This window comes from Physeter macrocephalus, chromosome 20, assembly GCF_002837175.3.
Source record: "Physeter macrocephalus isolate SW-GA chromosome 20, ASM283717v5, whole genome shotgun sequence".
NCBI lineage: Eukaryota > Metazoa > Chordata > Mammalia > Artiodactyla > Physeteridae > Physeter > Physeter macrocephalus.
In genome coordinates this window covers 18,459,257-18,475,690 of record NC_041233.1, presented here as the reverse complement: position 1 = coordinate 18,475,690, position 16,434 = coordinate 18,459,257, and the positions used below count along the sequence as shown (strand labels likewise).

Here is a 16,434-nt window from a genome sequence, read left to right as displayed (position 1 = left end):
CTTGTGATTTCTTCCTGGTTCAGTCTTGGGAGATTGTATCTTTCTATGAACTTGTCCATTTCTTCCAGGTTGTCCATATTATTGGCATAGAGTTGCATGTAGTTGTATGGTCCTTTGTAACTTTTCCTATTTCATTTTAAATTTTATTGATTTGAGCCCTCTCCCTTTTTTTCTTGATGAATCTGGCTAAAGGTTTATCAATTTTGTTTATCTTTTCAAAGAACCAGCTTTTAATTTCATTGATCTTTTCTATTGTTTGTTAGTCTCTAGTTCACTTATTTCTGCTCTAATCTTTATGATTGATTTCTTTTCTTCTGCTAACTTAACTTTTTGGGTTTTGTTTGTTCTTCTTTCTCTAGTTGCTTTAGGTGTAAGGTTAGATTGTTTATTTGAGATTTTTCTTGTTTCTTGAGTTAAGATTGCATTGCTATGAACTTCCCTCTTAGAAATACTTTTGCTGCATCCCATAGGTTTTGGATCATTGTGCTCCAAAGTCCAAACTTCCTCCTCAAGTTTCTTGTGATGAAAGACACAGGGACTCATAAATATTTCTAGTTATTTTTGTGTCTAATATTTCCCATAACCTGTGTGAAACAATTAGGGTGAAAATGAGAGTATTATCTCTCCTACATGGACCTCATTGCCTTATGATGACTCTAATGTTAGATGAAATATAAATTGCTATAACAACATATAAAAAGGTGTTCCAGCCTAGTCTAGGTATCATGGAATGCTTCCCTGAGAAAGTGATTGATATTAATGTAACACCTAAGGGAAGAAGAGTTCCCTTGTGAAAAGGCTTGGAGGTGAGGAGAAATATGTGGCATATTTAAAAACTAAAATATTTTAGTTAGTTTAGTTTCATTGTATGGCTGGACCTCGTAATGTAAAAGCAAAAAATAAAGTTGGTTAAAGCAGGAAGAGACAAGATAATTTAAGGCTTTGGGATCTGTAACAAAAGCTTAGAATGAAGATCCATCAGTGTACTGTAAAAGAAATGGTTTTTTTGTTGGTTTTTTTAAAGATCATTTTTAGTTTTAATGTAGAGAATGGACTACAGGGGAGCAAAATGGATAACTGCAATATGTTTTGGGGCTCTAAGTAAGTTAGATAATGACCTGCTCTAAGGTAGTAATAGTTTAGCTTAATCCTGTCAGTCAATACCTTCCTTCTGTACTAACGGACCTTGGTGATTGACTAAATGTTATGGGTGAAGGAGAATGGCAAGTCCAAGGTAATTTTACTGTACAAAGTGATACTACAATTTCCCTATTGAGTTTAGAATATGTTTGTTTAGAATTGAAATTCAGGATGACAGACAGTATTGTAAAAATTGAAATGAGTAGGTGGAATTCAAATTTTCTATGATTCTAGCATTACAGAAATGTGGTATAAGTAACACTTTATATTAAACCTTAGTAAATCAAAGAAGCATGTTTTTATCTTCAGAGGAACCAAATCAAAAGTAGTCTAAATGTATATATAACTGAGGAGGTACTAGGGAGTAAAAATGGAATAATGTAAAATATTTCATTAGCCTCCCAAAACAAGAAAGAGGAAAATAGAAGATAATATGAAAATATGTAGAATGAAACAATGAGTAATATGATGATTGATAGTTGTAAACATAACCTGAGAAACCACAACACTGAATGAGATATATATTAGAACTATTTTCATATTAGAACTATTTTCAAATACTGGTCAATAAATAGCCAAAGACCATAATCTCTGAGAGAAGGAAAACAAACAAGGTGAGCCCTACATCAACTCCAGATTTCTTCCTAGAGACAATTTGTGGACTGTAGAAATGTTGCAAGAAACGAGACCAAAATACAAAAAACTAACAAAAATCCATTACATGGCAGCAATGAAAAATTGGAGAATGACATTTTCAAAATAACTTTTACAGTAGCATCAAAAAATAATAAAAATCCATTGTCATATAAGCAAGACGTTTAAACCAAAAACGACAAACTCTCTTCATAGATTGAGAGTCAATGTTGCTAAGCTGTCATTTCTATCCAGCTTGATCCATATACTAAACATAATCCCCATCAATATCCCAGTAGGCATTTTGTAGGACTTACTTACCAAACTAATTTTATAAATCATTTTTATACAGCAATTCAAATGACCTAAAATAATCAAATCATTTAAAGAACAAGTTTATATTCAATATATTTTACTTCCAAACATAGTTATATAGTATTTAAGATAAAGAAAAACATAGAAATGGACTCAGCCACATATGATGATCAATTTAATTTTGACAGTGAGTCCAAGATAATTCAAAGGAAAATAGTATTTTCACCAAATGGTGCTTGAAAACTGGTGGGTTATCAATAAGAAATAAGTGTACTGTACATCACTCCATAAACAGAAATCAATACAAAGTTGGCCCTAGCCTTAAACAAACATAAATCTAAAACTTCAAACATCTAAAAGAAAATCTTTGATAAATATTTCATCAAATTTAAAAACTTGCACTTCTCAAGAGACTCAGACAAGAACATGAAAAGAAAAATCAGACTGGAAGAAAATTATGCAAAGGACTTGTATCCAGAATGTATAAAGAAAACTTAGAAAGATGGTAATCCAAAAAATGAAGCAAAATATTTAACAGATAAAGAAGATGTGTGAATATTCATTAAGTACTCTAATATATCCTCGACATCATTAACAATCAGAGAAGAGTCACAGTAACATTTCACTTCATACTCACTAGAATGTCTAAAATTTAAAAAGATCAAAAAAAAACAAATATGGCCTAGGATGTAATTATAATTTAATATTATTGCTGGTGGTAATTTAAAATGGTAACATAACTTTGGTCAACATTTTGATAGTTTCTTATAAATAAAAACATACTACAAAATAACTGTACAAGAATGGCCATAGCATCTTTTTTCATAAGAATAAAAATTGTAAAAAAAAAATGCTAGTCAACAGGTGATTGGATTAGTAAGTTTTGGTATACATATAAAATTTAATACTCCTCAACAATAAACATAATAAACTACTGATACATGCAGTAACATGGGTGAAGCTTGCTTTCCCTCAGCATTGTATTTGTAAAACACACAAAAAGTATATGCTGTAGAATTTCATTTGTATGCATCTCTAGAAAAGGTACATCTAATCTGTAGTGATACAAAGATCTCAGTTGTTGCCTGAAACCTGGGATGGGGATGGGCTTAACTGAGAAGAGGCTTAAGGAAACTATCTGATATAAAACAACACTGATATAACAATACTAAAGTTTACTTTCCTGTATTCCTGACACATATCAAATTTGACCCCATGTTGGGTCATAAGGAAAGCCTCAACAAATAGTACATTTTTGAAATGATTCAGAGCATGTTCTCTAATTACAATAGTATTTTTAGGTAGAAAATAAAAAGAAAACTAGTAAATCCTCTCTTACCAGAAAATTCAAAAAAATAAGTAGTCCATGAGGTAACTAAGAAATCAATGCTTAAATATTGAAAACATTCTCTGAGATGGAAGATGAATAAAATAATACCTGGTATCTCCACTTCTGTACTGGTATTTCTACCTAGTGTAATAATAAAAGGGAAAAAAAGAGAAAATAAAAAATATATAATTGTCAGTATTCATAGATGACATGCTTTGTATACTAAGAAAATCCAAAAATCTGGAAAAATATTAAGAGCATTTTGCAAGGTCTCTAGATGCAGGTTAGTATAAACATATAAGAATATGCTCAGCTTCATTAGTTATCAGGGAAGTGCCAATTAAAATCTTAAATATATAACCTGACAAAATGGCTAATGTGAAAAAGATGGGGAAAAAGGCATAGGTGAACATGTGTTGCAACTGGAACTCTCATATATTGCTGGTGGGAGTGTAAATTTGCAACAGCACTTTGGAAATCTGTGGATATGCATTTTTATGACTCTGCAATTGCACTCTCAGGTATCTACCCAACAAAATTTCATATATTTGTTCACCAAAATATACATGCCAGAATAAATTGGTATTCATAATAGCCCCCAAATATGTAAAAGTCCATCAACAGAAAAATGACTAAATAAACTATATACTCTTTATGTAATGGAATAGTATAGCAGAATGAGAATTAATTGATCTTATAAATGAAATGATTGAAAGAAACCAAATATACAAGATTACACATTACTTAACATGTGTTGTATATTTAACACATATATAATGTTAGATATATATTTTAATTATATATTAAACCATATATATTTAATATGTGTATATATCTATCAGTAGTAGAAAAAAAGGGAAAACGTACTAAGAGTTTGCTTGAGAATAAGTGACAAGTGAAGAAAATATTGTCAGGGAGTACAGAACACCTTTCAAAAAGTCTGGCTAGGGCTTCCCTGGTGGCACAGTGGTTGAGAGTCCGCCTGCCGATGCAGGGGACACGGGTTCGTGCCCCGGTCTGGGAGGATCCCACATGCGGCGGAGCGGCTGGGCCCGTGAGCCATGGCGCAACGGGAGAGGCCACAACAGAGAGAGGCCTGCGTATCACAGAAAAAAAAAAAAAAAGTCTGGCTATATTTTAAGATAGGGTTTCATGAACATTTAAATATTACAGTGAAGATGGAGAGAGATCAAGATGGAGGAGTAGGAGGATACTGGGCTCACCTCCCCTCAAAAACACATCAAAACTACAATTACATGTACAGCAACTCTTGATGAAATCAACCTGGGGCCTAGTAGAACTGCTCTTCTACAACCAAAGCTATAAAGAAAGATCCACATGGAGTCTGGTAGGAAGGGAGGACAAGTGATATCATTGAGACACACATCCCTAATAGGGGACAAAGAAGAGGCGGGATATCACAGACTAGGAGATCTTCCCAGGGGAAAACATGGTTCAAGCTACATATTAGGCACCCCATCCCTGGGATTTGACACTGGCAAGATGAGCCCCCTTAGCTGGTTTGAAAACCGGTGGGGATTACTAGAGGGCTGTAAGAAACCAAGACTCTACTCTTGAAGAATACACACACAGACTTGCTTATTCTCAGTCACAGCACAGAGGCAGCAAATTTAAAACTGCCTGGGGCTCTGTGCCCCTCAGCCTACACCAGGCTCCTACTGCAGACCCTCTTGCTTCAGACTAGTGCCAGGCAACCATTGCCAACAAGAGTGCACAAACTTGGAGAGAATGGAGGCAGCTCGGACCCCGGCCCTGCCTCTGATCAGGGCAGAGGCAGCCACTCCCAACTCTCTCATCTGTCCCTGCACACACTTTGGAGGGAGCAATGATAGCTCCAGGCAGAAAACACCATCACAGGAGCATGTATCTCTTGCCCACTTGGGAGGGACAGGGCCAGCTCAGTGGTATGGCATCAACCTCTCCAAACATGATCCAGTCTCCAGCCAAGGAATACACACAGGGAAAAATGAAACAAGCACAGAAGTGTAGCCTCAAGCCCCTAGGCCTCAGCCATATCTGAAACCAAGTCAGAGACTGCCACCACACCCAGGAGAAACCCAGCTCTCTCAGGGCCTCAGCTCCAGCTCCTTGGGTCTCACTCCCAACCCCAATAGGGCTGTAATGGCCATTGAGCATAAAAGCCACAGTGTGCACCTGGCTCAGGCTCCAGGCCCTCCAACTCTAGCCCTATATCCCAAAAATATTTTAAGAAAATTGAAATCATATAAAGCATCTTTTCCAATCAAAGTTCTATGAGACTAGAAATCAATGACAAGAAAAAAAAACCTGCAAAAAACACAAACATGGGGAGGCTAAACAATATGGTACTAAACAACGAATGGATCACTGAAGAAATCAAAGAAGAGATTAAAAAAAATACCTGGAGAGAAATAAAAGCAAAATACAATGATACAAAATCTATGGGATGCAGCAAAAGTAGTTCTAAGACGAAAGTTTATAGTGATACAAGACCAATTCAGGAAACAAGAAAAGTCTCCAACAAAAAACCTAACCTTACAACTAAAGGAACAAGAAAAATAAGAAAAAAACAAAACCCAAAGGTGGTAGAAGTAAAGAAATCATGAAGCTCAAAGGAGAAATAAATGAAATAGAGACTATTATAAAAAATAAAAAGATCAATGAAACTAAGAGCTGATTCTTTAAAAAATAAACAAAATTGGTAAACCTTTAGTCAAACTCATCAAGAAAAATAGAGTGAGGTCCCAAATCAGTAAAGTGAGAAATGGAAAAGAAGTTATGGTTGACACCACAGAAAAACAGAGGATCATATGAGATCACTAAGAACAACTATATATCAATAAAATGGACAACCTAGAAGAAACAAATTCCTAGACATGTGCAGTCTCACAAGACTGAATCAGGAAGAAATAGAAAGCATGAACACAACAATTATCAGTAATGAAATGGAATCAGTAAAAAAAAAAAAAAAAAAAAAAAAAAAAAACCCAAAAAAACAAAAGCCCGGGCCCATAGGTTTTTACAAGTGAATAAATAGAAAGCATGAACACAACAATTATCAGTAATGAAATGGAATCAGTAAAAAAAAAAAAAAAAAAAAAAAAAAAATCCCAACAAACAGAAGTCCAGGACCATATGGTTTTACAAGTGAATTCTATCAAACTTTTAGAGAAGAGTTAACACTTATCTTTCTCAAACCATTCCAAAAACTTGTAGAGGAAAGAATGCTTTCAAACTCATTCTATGAGGACAACATTAGCTTGATATCAAAATCAGAAAAAGATATCACTAAAAAGAAAATTACAGGCCAGTATCACTGATGAACATCATGCAAAAATTCTCAACAAAATATTAGCAAATCAGATCCAACAATATATTAAAAGGATCAGACCTCATGATCAAGGGGGGGTTTATTCTAAGGATGCAAGGATGGTTCAATATCCACAAATCACTGTGATACACCACCTTAACAAAAGGAACCATAAAAAAATCACATGATGCATAAAAAGCTTCTGACAAAATTCTACATCCATTCATGTTAAAAACTCTCCACAAAGTGGGTAGAGAGTGAACATACCTCAACATAATAAAAGGCACTTATGACAAACCCACAGCTAACGCTATACTAAGTGGTGAAAAACTGAAAGCATTTCTTCTAAGATCAGGAACAAGACAAGGATGCATACTATCACCACTTTTATTCAACACAGTATTGAAGTACTGGCCACAGCAATCAGAGAAGAAAAGAAATAAAAGGCATCCAAATTGGAAGGGGAGAAGTAAAAGCGTCACTATTTGCAGGTGACATGATATATAGAAAACCCTAAAGTCTCCACCAAAAAGCTGTTAGAACAAATAAAATGATTTCAGTAAAGTTGTAGGACACAAGATTAATATACAGAAATCTGTTGATTTTCTATATGCAAATAATGAGCTATCAGAAAGAGAAGTCAAGAAAACAATCCCATTTACAATCACATCAAAAAGTATAAAATACTTAGGAATAAATTTAACCAAAGAGGTGAAAGATCTATATTCTGAAAACTGTAAGACATTGATGAAAGAAACTGAAGATGATATAAATAAATGGAAAGATCCCATGTTTATGAATTGGAAAAATGAATATTGTTAAAAATATCCCTACTACCCAAAGCAATCTACAGATTTAATACAATCCCTATCAAAATACCCACAACATTTTGCACAGAGATAGAACAAATAATCCTGAAATTTATGTGGAACTACAAAAGACCTTAAATAGCCAAAGCAATCTTGAGACAAAAGAAGAAAGCTGCAAGTTATCATGCCTCCTGACTTCAGACTGTACTACAAAGCTACAGCAGTCAAAACAGTGCAGTACTGGCATAAAAAACAGACACATAGATCAATGGAACAGAAGAGAGAGCCCAAAAATAAACTCATGAACTTATGGTCAATTAATCTATGACAAAGGAGGCAAAAATATACAACAGGGAAAGAAAGTCTCTTCAAGAAGTGGTGCTGGGAAAACTGGTCAGCTACATGTAAAAGAATGAAATTGCAAAAACAGAAACAGACCCACGGACTTAGAAAACAAACATGGTTAACAAAGGGGAAAGGTGGTGGGGAGGGATAAATTAGGAGGTTGGGATTAATATAAAGAATCTGAAAAAGAATAGATATACATATATGTATAACTGAATCACTTTGCTGTACACCTGAAACTAACATTGTAAATCAACTATATTTCAATATAAAATAATTTTTTTAAGTATGGAACTATAGCATTTTCTCACACTATATACAGAAATAAATTCAAAATGGATTACAGACGTAACATAAGACCTGAAACTGTAAAACTCCTAAAACAAGACATAGGCAGTATACTTTTTGACATAAGCATTAGACATATCTTTTTGGATCTGTGTCCTCAGGCAAGATAAACAAAAGCAAAACTAAACAAATGGGACCTAATCAAACTTAAAAGCTTTTGCACAGTAAAGGAAGCCAACAATAAAATGAAAACACAACCTACTGAACTGGAGAAGATATCTGCAAATGATGTCGTACAAGAGGTTAATTTCCAAAACAAATAAACATCTCATAAGGCTCAGTATCCAAAAAACAAACAATCCATATTAAAAAATGGGCAGAAGATCTGAATAGACATTTTTACAAAGAAGATATACCAATGGCAAACAGGCACATGAAAACATGCTCAACATTTCTAATCATCAGGGAAATGCAAATCAAGACCACAATGAGATATCACCTCACACGGGTCAGAATGGCTACCATCAAAAAGACAAGAAATGATAAATGTTGGTGAGTATGTAGAGAAAGAGAACCCTAGTTCAATGTTATTGGGAATGTAAATTGGTTTGTGGAAAACAGTATGGAGGCTCCTCAAAAAATTAAAAATAGAACTACCACATGATCCAGCAGTTCCACTCCTGGATATATATCCAAAGAAAATGAAAACATTAATTTGAAAAGATATATGCAGCCCAATGTTCATAGCAGCATTATTTACAGTAGCCAAGATATGGAAGCAACTAAACATCTATCAAAAGATAAATGGATAAAGTAGATGTGGGGTGTGTGTGTGTGTGTGTCAGGAAAACAGAACACTACTCAGCCATAAAAAAGAATGAGATTTTGCCATTTACAGTAACATGGATGGACCTGTACCATATATGCTTAGTGAAGTAAGTCAGACAGAGAAAGACAAACACTATTTTTTCACTTATATGTGGAATCTAAAAATACAACAAATGTCAGTATAACAAAACAGAAACAGACTCACAGATGTAGAGAGTAAACTAGTGATTAACAGTGGGGAGACACAAGATAGGGGTATGGGATTAAGAGATACAAACTGCTATGTATGAAAAAATACGATACAGTATGTAATGTATAGCACAGGGAATATAGCCAATATTTTGTAAAAGCTTTAAATGTATTATGATCTATATCACTGTGTTGTACACCTGAAATTAACATTGTAAATCAACTATACTTCAATAAAAATATAAAAAATAAACAAATACCACAGTGAAAAAGCCAATAGAAAGGAATAGAACGAAGCTGCATTGGTAGAAAATAATTAGTAATTGTGCAAAATGTCCAAGAAGGCAGAGAGGGAATAGAATCTAGGGTATAATTAGAAGTATCATTTATAGAGAGAAAAAGAGATAACTTTCATTTTAATAAAAATGGACAAGAATTAAGGACAAGTTCAGGCAGTTTCATTTTACTGCTTCTGTTTTTGTTACTATTTTGTTGTTTGTTTGCTTTCTTGTTTATTTTATATTTTAAGTGAAGTAATCTGCAGAACAAGTGAGAATGTGAGGTGACAAAGGTTTGATTAGAGTGGAAGTTTGAAATAGTGTTTGGGTAGAATGGGTGCAATAATCGGCTAAAGACACAAAAGCATTGTCTGTCAGCTTCAGGTTGGTGGCCACCAATTTATCTAGAAACCCATCTGGCCAATGAGGGGATTCTCTAAGAGAGAGTAACCTATGGATCAGTGCTGGGAACATGGACACCTATCTTCTACTGGTTGCTTGTAGCAGACAGAAGCAAGCTAAGAAATGTTTACTACTGCAACTAGAGGGGTTAAAATGGTAGAATGATGATGATCAAGACAGGTTGAAAAACAGTACTGAGGAATGTGAAAAGGTCTATGAAATGGAAGTCCTTACATGGATTGGAGAACGGATGCTATTTGGATTTTTAGCTTCACACAACCTCGTTTTTCCTTACCTATGGTCATGCAAGAGATGAGTGTACGATCTAGGACCAACAACGGTGCTTTCTTACTCTCAGCACAGAGTTCTTGCAACGGCATTAAGATGTCAGGTTGAGTGTTATCAGTAGATGTCTGTGAAAAGGGCAGAACTCAGAGCGCCGCCTGATGCTGGAGAGAAGAACAGCACAGGCTGAAACACAGAAGGTCAGAGAACCACGCCAAACCCAGCCCCTCCTGCTAGCACTACTTAGTAAAGAATCTGTGTAACTAGTAGCTGGGGTATCATTGTTATAGAAAATTAGTTCTTCAGCTAATCATTCGCCTTTAAGCCAACATGACTATAGGATAGCTAATCACTAACACTACCAATAGTATTTCTAAAATAGGCCATTTCAAATAGAATTAAAAAGCATTCTGAGTAGCCACCTGAATTGGTGTTATGTTTTTTATTATTTCCTTTTAAGATGACATAAAATGTTTTTGGCCTGGAATATGTGCTTTAGAAAACAATAAGATCTGAAAATGCTTTTTGACAGGACAATATATTACAACTGAATAAATGTCATATTTCATTTCATGTATGGCCCTTTCAGCAGTGTGAAATTTCTTTAGTTATTCCATACATTGATTTTCCCCCTTTCAACTTAAGTTGTCCTTTTCTGTTGTCGTGATCTAATGGAGAGCTGGCAAAGGACAAATTTACAAGATGAATCCTATCAGTGGCCCACTGGAATAACTCTTCATATTCAGAGAAGGCGCCACCTTCTCAATTTAATTATAAGCTTGACAATTTCAATTTGGATGTATAACTCCATTTTGACTAGCCTTAACAAAGCCCCTTATTTGATTTTCCCATTAAGCCAGCCTGGCTCTTTAACATTTTTGAAGGCAACTTGAAAAGGAGAATGTTTTCAATACAGGCCATTCTTCTAAAAATCTGTTCAGAAACAAAAGGATGTGTTAAGCAAGTATTTGGATAAAATTAGGTCCTCAAGAAAAGTTCAGGGTGGATACTAAAGACATGTTGAATTAGATGATGTATTTTTGCTAACAAATGTGTATTTAAATATTTCCTATGGTGTACAACTACCATTATTAGAGCAATCATAAGTTAGAAAGACTAACAGTGTTTACTTTTAAGAAATATTTAAGCTGTCACTTGTTATCTACCAACACACATATGTAATGCCCTTTAACATTACCTATGTTAACCTTATTTCCAAATACTTTAACTGAGCATTTTAAAACTAAGTACAGGTTAACTAGAAACTCCAGGGTCTGGGGACAAAATCCTGGTTTCTACTGCAAAACCAAGACAAACAAATTTATTTAATTTTGTTTGAGAATCAGAAAAAAAGTTTGCTTTGTACTTACAGTATGACACATTTTAAAGATGAAGTAAATGTTATACAATTCCATGTCCTAGAACCTATAATATGATTTGTTTATGGTTTATCTTTGCCTTATTGATATGTTTACTGAGATCTACATTTTAAAATTTTAAAAGGTTCTGTTAGAAAATGTCTTTAATCTGAAAGTCTTCAAACTGTTTGGGGCTTATGAGGATGACTGAGTATTTCTATTTACTATTTCAAAATCATGCTGCTTGGAAAATAATGGAGTATAAACATTATCAAACCATCATCCTGACAAAATACATTGGCAAGTAAGATACCCTCATTTTTCTTAGTACCAACATGCATGCAAAAATTTTATAACCTTTCTAAAAACAGTTATTGAATAGTCATTTTTTAAAAATTTTAGACATTGTATTAATGTTGGTGCAATTTCTTCAACTATACAATATCTGAAAATAAATACACATTGGAAGTGACATATTACTGAGAGGCAGGGTTGTGTGATGGGTAAAAGTACCAGGTACTTGAACAACACTGCCTTGGCTCCAATTCCAACTCTACCATTTAATAGTTGTGTCGCCTTGAGACAGCTACCAAACCTTCTAGTTCCTTTGTTTCCTCATCTTTAAAATGGAGATAATAATAGTACTCACCTCATAGGATTGCTGTGAGTTAATTTATGTCAACTGTTTAGAACAGCGCCAACATATAGGAAGCACACAATAGATATTAGCAATTATTATAAGCTGTTATTATACTTGGGAGCCAAATCACACACATTTGCCTTTCAAGTACTACTTTGGTGCAGGTGCTACATCCACCAGGGGTCTTTAAGTTCAGGTAAACATTGACACTTACAAGAACATCATAGGCTACCCTTGGCACCAGTTTACCTAGAAGGTTATAGGACAGGAAATACATTTTTCCAGGCAACACCAGGCTTTTCTCTCCACAGGAGTCCCAGGAACTGTAGTTGCCATGGCAGTTCACACAGGGGTTGGGGAGCTCTCTCTGCTTTCCCCAGGTGACAGCCCAGGTGCAAAGGTATGGGATCTACATCAGTGGGAGTTAGCAACCTCACGCAAAACACATTTCTGACAAAGGTCTTGTATCCAGAATGTGGAGAGTTAGAGTAGTACAGTACAAGACATTCTGGTGTTCTGACATAACGTAGATGAGGAACTTACAAAATTAAAAGAAGGAATAATTAGCATGTCTTTCTTGGATATTCCTCTTAACTATCAATAATTACAGTAAGCTTTGAACAAAGATTTGCCAGCAAACATTCCACCCTGATGTAGCTGTTGAGGACTCTTATCACAGGTATTTAACTTCGAGTTTTGTAAAAAGATCCAGCCATTTTACGTATACATGAACAAAATTTTGACATTTTATGAGGAAAAAGAACATACCTTTTATTGTTGTTATAATCCTTTTCCACAGAAAAGGCTTGAAGACACATGTCTAACTAGGACCAAGCCTTCTGTCTGAAAACATTCTTAGAACTGGACAGATCTGTACTGTAGCTTAACTGAAATCACAGATTACCTACCACAAAGCACAAAAGAGACATTACAATAAAATGAACTAAGATCTGTCGAATGATAATATTGAGAAGGACTCTATTTAGATGGTCTTAATTTGGATTATTTGCAAAATACATCTTGCAGTTAGAGCTAACACTGAGCATCATCTCTATATTCACGTAGATCCTCAAAAAAAAAAGAGGCAGAACTTATGAACTATGTCCGAGTTACTTTTGAACACAGACAATATTGAAGATCTTATTGTGACATTAATAGACCCATAAGTTCAGTAATTTTGAAACCACATCAGTATTGTAAGAATAAGCACAAGTCACTACCATAAGAAGGATGGCTATATTCCTATTATTTACTATGGTGGGAGAACAGACTTCCAATTTATATAGATCACAGGCCTTTAATTTGGATCAAGATTTTCTTTATTTTTTTCAACCTCATCCACTTTTATGGAAAGAAGGCAACAGGAAGCTGCTTATATGTACTTGCATGCAAATATTTACATATAACCTTAGGAGGTTTCAGGGCCTTAGAAGCCATTTCATTTCTCAGCTGATACCTTGATCAAGAACACTTCATCCAAATCAGACAGCATTGTTACCAGATGTTAGGAAAAATAGCTCGTTTTATGGCAAACATTTCAAGTTACATTTACTTAGAAGCCTTTTCAGTTGATGAAAGTGATTTGTAATGGTAAGAGAATTTTTGGACCTGAGTTTCATAGTCTGATTGGTTTACTCTACCGGGACTTTAGAGTAAAATAACATTCTCGCTTGCACAGGTACACTTGTGAAATTCAGAAAACTTTGTTCAAGAAATTGAACACAGAGATCCCAAAGTGGTACATTACCCTACTCAAATATGCTTTGTTTCCACAAAGGGAATCCTTTTGAATTCTTCCCTTGGAGGATTTTTCATTAAACTAAGCCTGGTAAGAGGACTTATAATACTTTTTGGAGACTTGAAATTATGCAGTTATTCTCTATGAGTAGGCCTGAGGCACTGTTTAGGCCTCAAACAAAATTTCCTACCATTTGCTTGGCTTGTCTGTGCCCCTTGCTTGTGTGGCCTGTGATTTGGCTAATAGCAAAAAGTCAGGCATCTTAGGGCATATAGCTCTTGGACCTCAAAGATCCTCATAGAATGTCTTACAAGCTTTCCTCGTGAAATAACAGTATTCTTGCAGCAATTGTCCTAATCTGTCTGCAAAACTAGTTTTCATGCTCTCCTAGAGGGATAATTTGTCCTGTGGTTTTCTTCAGTCTACTGGAGGAGAAGTCCTACTACAGTCATTTAGGATTTTAAAATAAAAAGATTTGTCAGAGGCCAGAATAAGAAACCACAATGGCACAGACAGGGCTTTGCTGATTCAGTGAAGAAAGAAGAAAAGTCAATTTCCACATTTTAAGTCATGAATTTAACTTCAACATCCTTTCAAGACGATAGGTTTATGTATAAAACCCACTTGTATGGGTGGGTTCATTTGCTTCCAAAGCAAATGAAATAAATACAATCTATACATGACAAGATTACAGAGTCAAAAGGAGAAGAGAATGTAAGTTTTAGGGTGGGAAGGCCAGAGGCTCTGGTGAAATCCTGCATGACAGCAGGTCCCTAGGACCTTCTTCTCCAGAAGACTTAATGGCAGCACAGAGCCCTCAGAATACGCCAAATAGTTTCATGTTTGAAAGAGAAGATTACCAAGGATCCTCAATACTATTCAGGTTAATTCATCATTTAGAAAAACTTTCTTCTTACTGCAGTGAGATTGGAAACTACTTTCAGAATCTAACTAGCTCTAGGAGGTCTTTAATGAAAATTGCTAATTATTAAACAGCAGATTTTAGCGTGCACTTTGTCCACAGACTAACATTAATTACAAAGTGTGTTATTCTATTCAAAGTCTGTCTTTTTTTTTTAAGTTGTGTACAGATTCAGAAGTTCTAAGTGTTCTCTGAAATACATGTGAGTGCTTCATGAAATCCTGTTTAATGTTTGTAAAAAAAAATTTGTCATTCCTGACACATACAAAGATTTTACATTTCTGGCTTCAGTAAGTAAAAAGACTCAAAGATGTGTAGTTTTCAAGTATTACTGCCTTTCGAATTACATATTTTTTGGTGTTACCTTTTGAAGGATTTCAGGGTTGGCATATAATGGGGCTAATTAAATTTTCCACCGAGGAAGCAGCCAGTTAGACCACTGCCCCAGGCACATAACCTGAGCTTACTACTTTCCTTCGCTCATTTATTCTGTGTGTGAGATGGGACTCCTCGAACTGCAAACTGAGTACTCAGGCCAGTCAGCTGCTGATGGATTTCAGTAACTACAGAGGCAGTGTTTGAGCCTCACCCTGACAGCACACATCACAGCCAGGTGACAGTGGAAGCACATCTTCCTGTGTGAGTTGGCTGTGGATGACAATCTGCCAAACTAAAATAATGGAAGAGGCGTTAGTTATATAAAAATGAACCAACTGGGCTTAGCTCTAAAGTATCTTGCAAGATTCTAGGAATATCACCTCATTTTGCCCTGAGATGGTTTTAGTGAACAACCCAGAAAACATAACAACAATTACAAAATAGAATCATGTGGGAAAAGGTGTCTTTTAGTAATTTCATTGGTATATCTTTATAATTAAGCAATTTTGTCAGCCTTCACAAGAAACAAAGGAAATATTTAATAACAACTATGTGGCAGTCTACTAGGCTCTTTACACATGTTATTTAACTTCAATAAGTACACTTTTCCTATTTTATGTCTGAGGAAACTAGGATGAAAATAGTTAAATGATTTGTTTATGTTACTAAATGGCAGATCTGGAATTTAAACCAACTTTGACTGAAAAGATCTGTTTTAACACACTGCCTGATAGGTGTAAGAATTACGTGTTTTTAAAACAGAGACTCTTGTAGGTGGAATTATTTGGGAAATATTCATGAAAATGAGTGGTATACATGCATGTGTACATGCATATGTGTGTATGATATTTATCCTAGACTATGAATTCCCTGAGAAGATTTTTCAGTTGTTGTTTTATTAAGTTACTTATATATGATATAGCTTTTACTGTAGACAGTCATTTCTTATAAAAGGGGTGAACATTAACCCTGGAAGTATGGAGATCCATTACAAAGAAAGCAGTGACCATCTAGTTCTTATGATATGATATAGAAGGTACAGAATTGATTTCGCTGAAAACCAAAAAAAAATTCTAAGCTATCATCTTAGAAAATAGAATATGGAACTACTTATGCATCAGATGACTAGATAAATGATTAAAAATAGACTGATGTAATAATTTACATAGGTATATAAAATGAGGAATAACTCATTCGTTTCTGGGATAAAAACAAAGTGGCACATTTCATTTTCTGTAACATTAAA

The 16,434-nt window shown here is 34.8% G+C and overlaps 1 protein-coding gene across 9 annotated transcripts in view; it reads left to right on the top strand.

The window, feature by feature from the left end:
• The window catches only part of CTNNA3 (catenin alpha 3), a 1,750,900-nt gene that overhangs the window by 1,733,353 nt on the left and 1,113 nt on the right, over nucleotides 1–16,434 (top strand). The window lies entirely within an intron of this gene.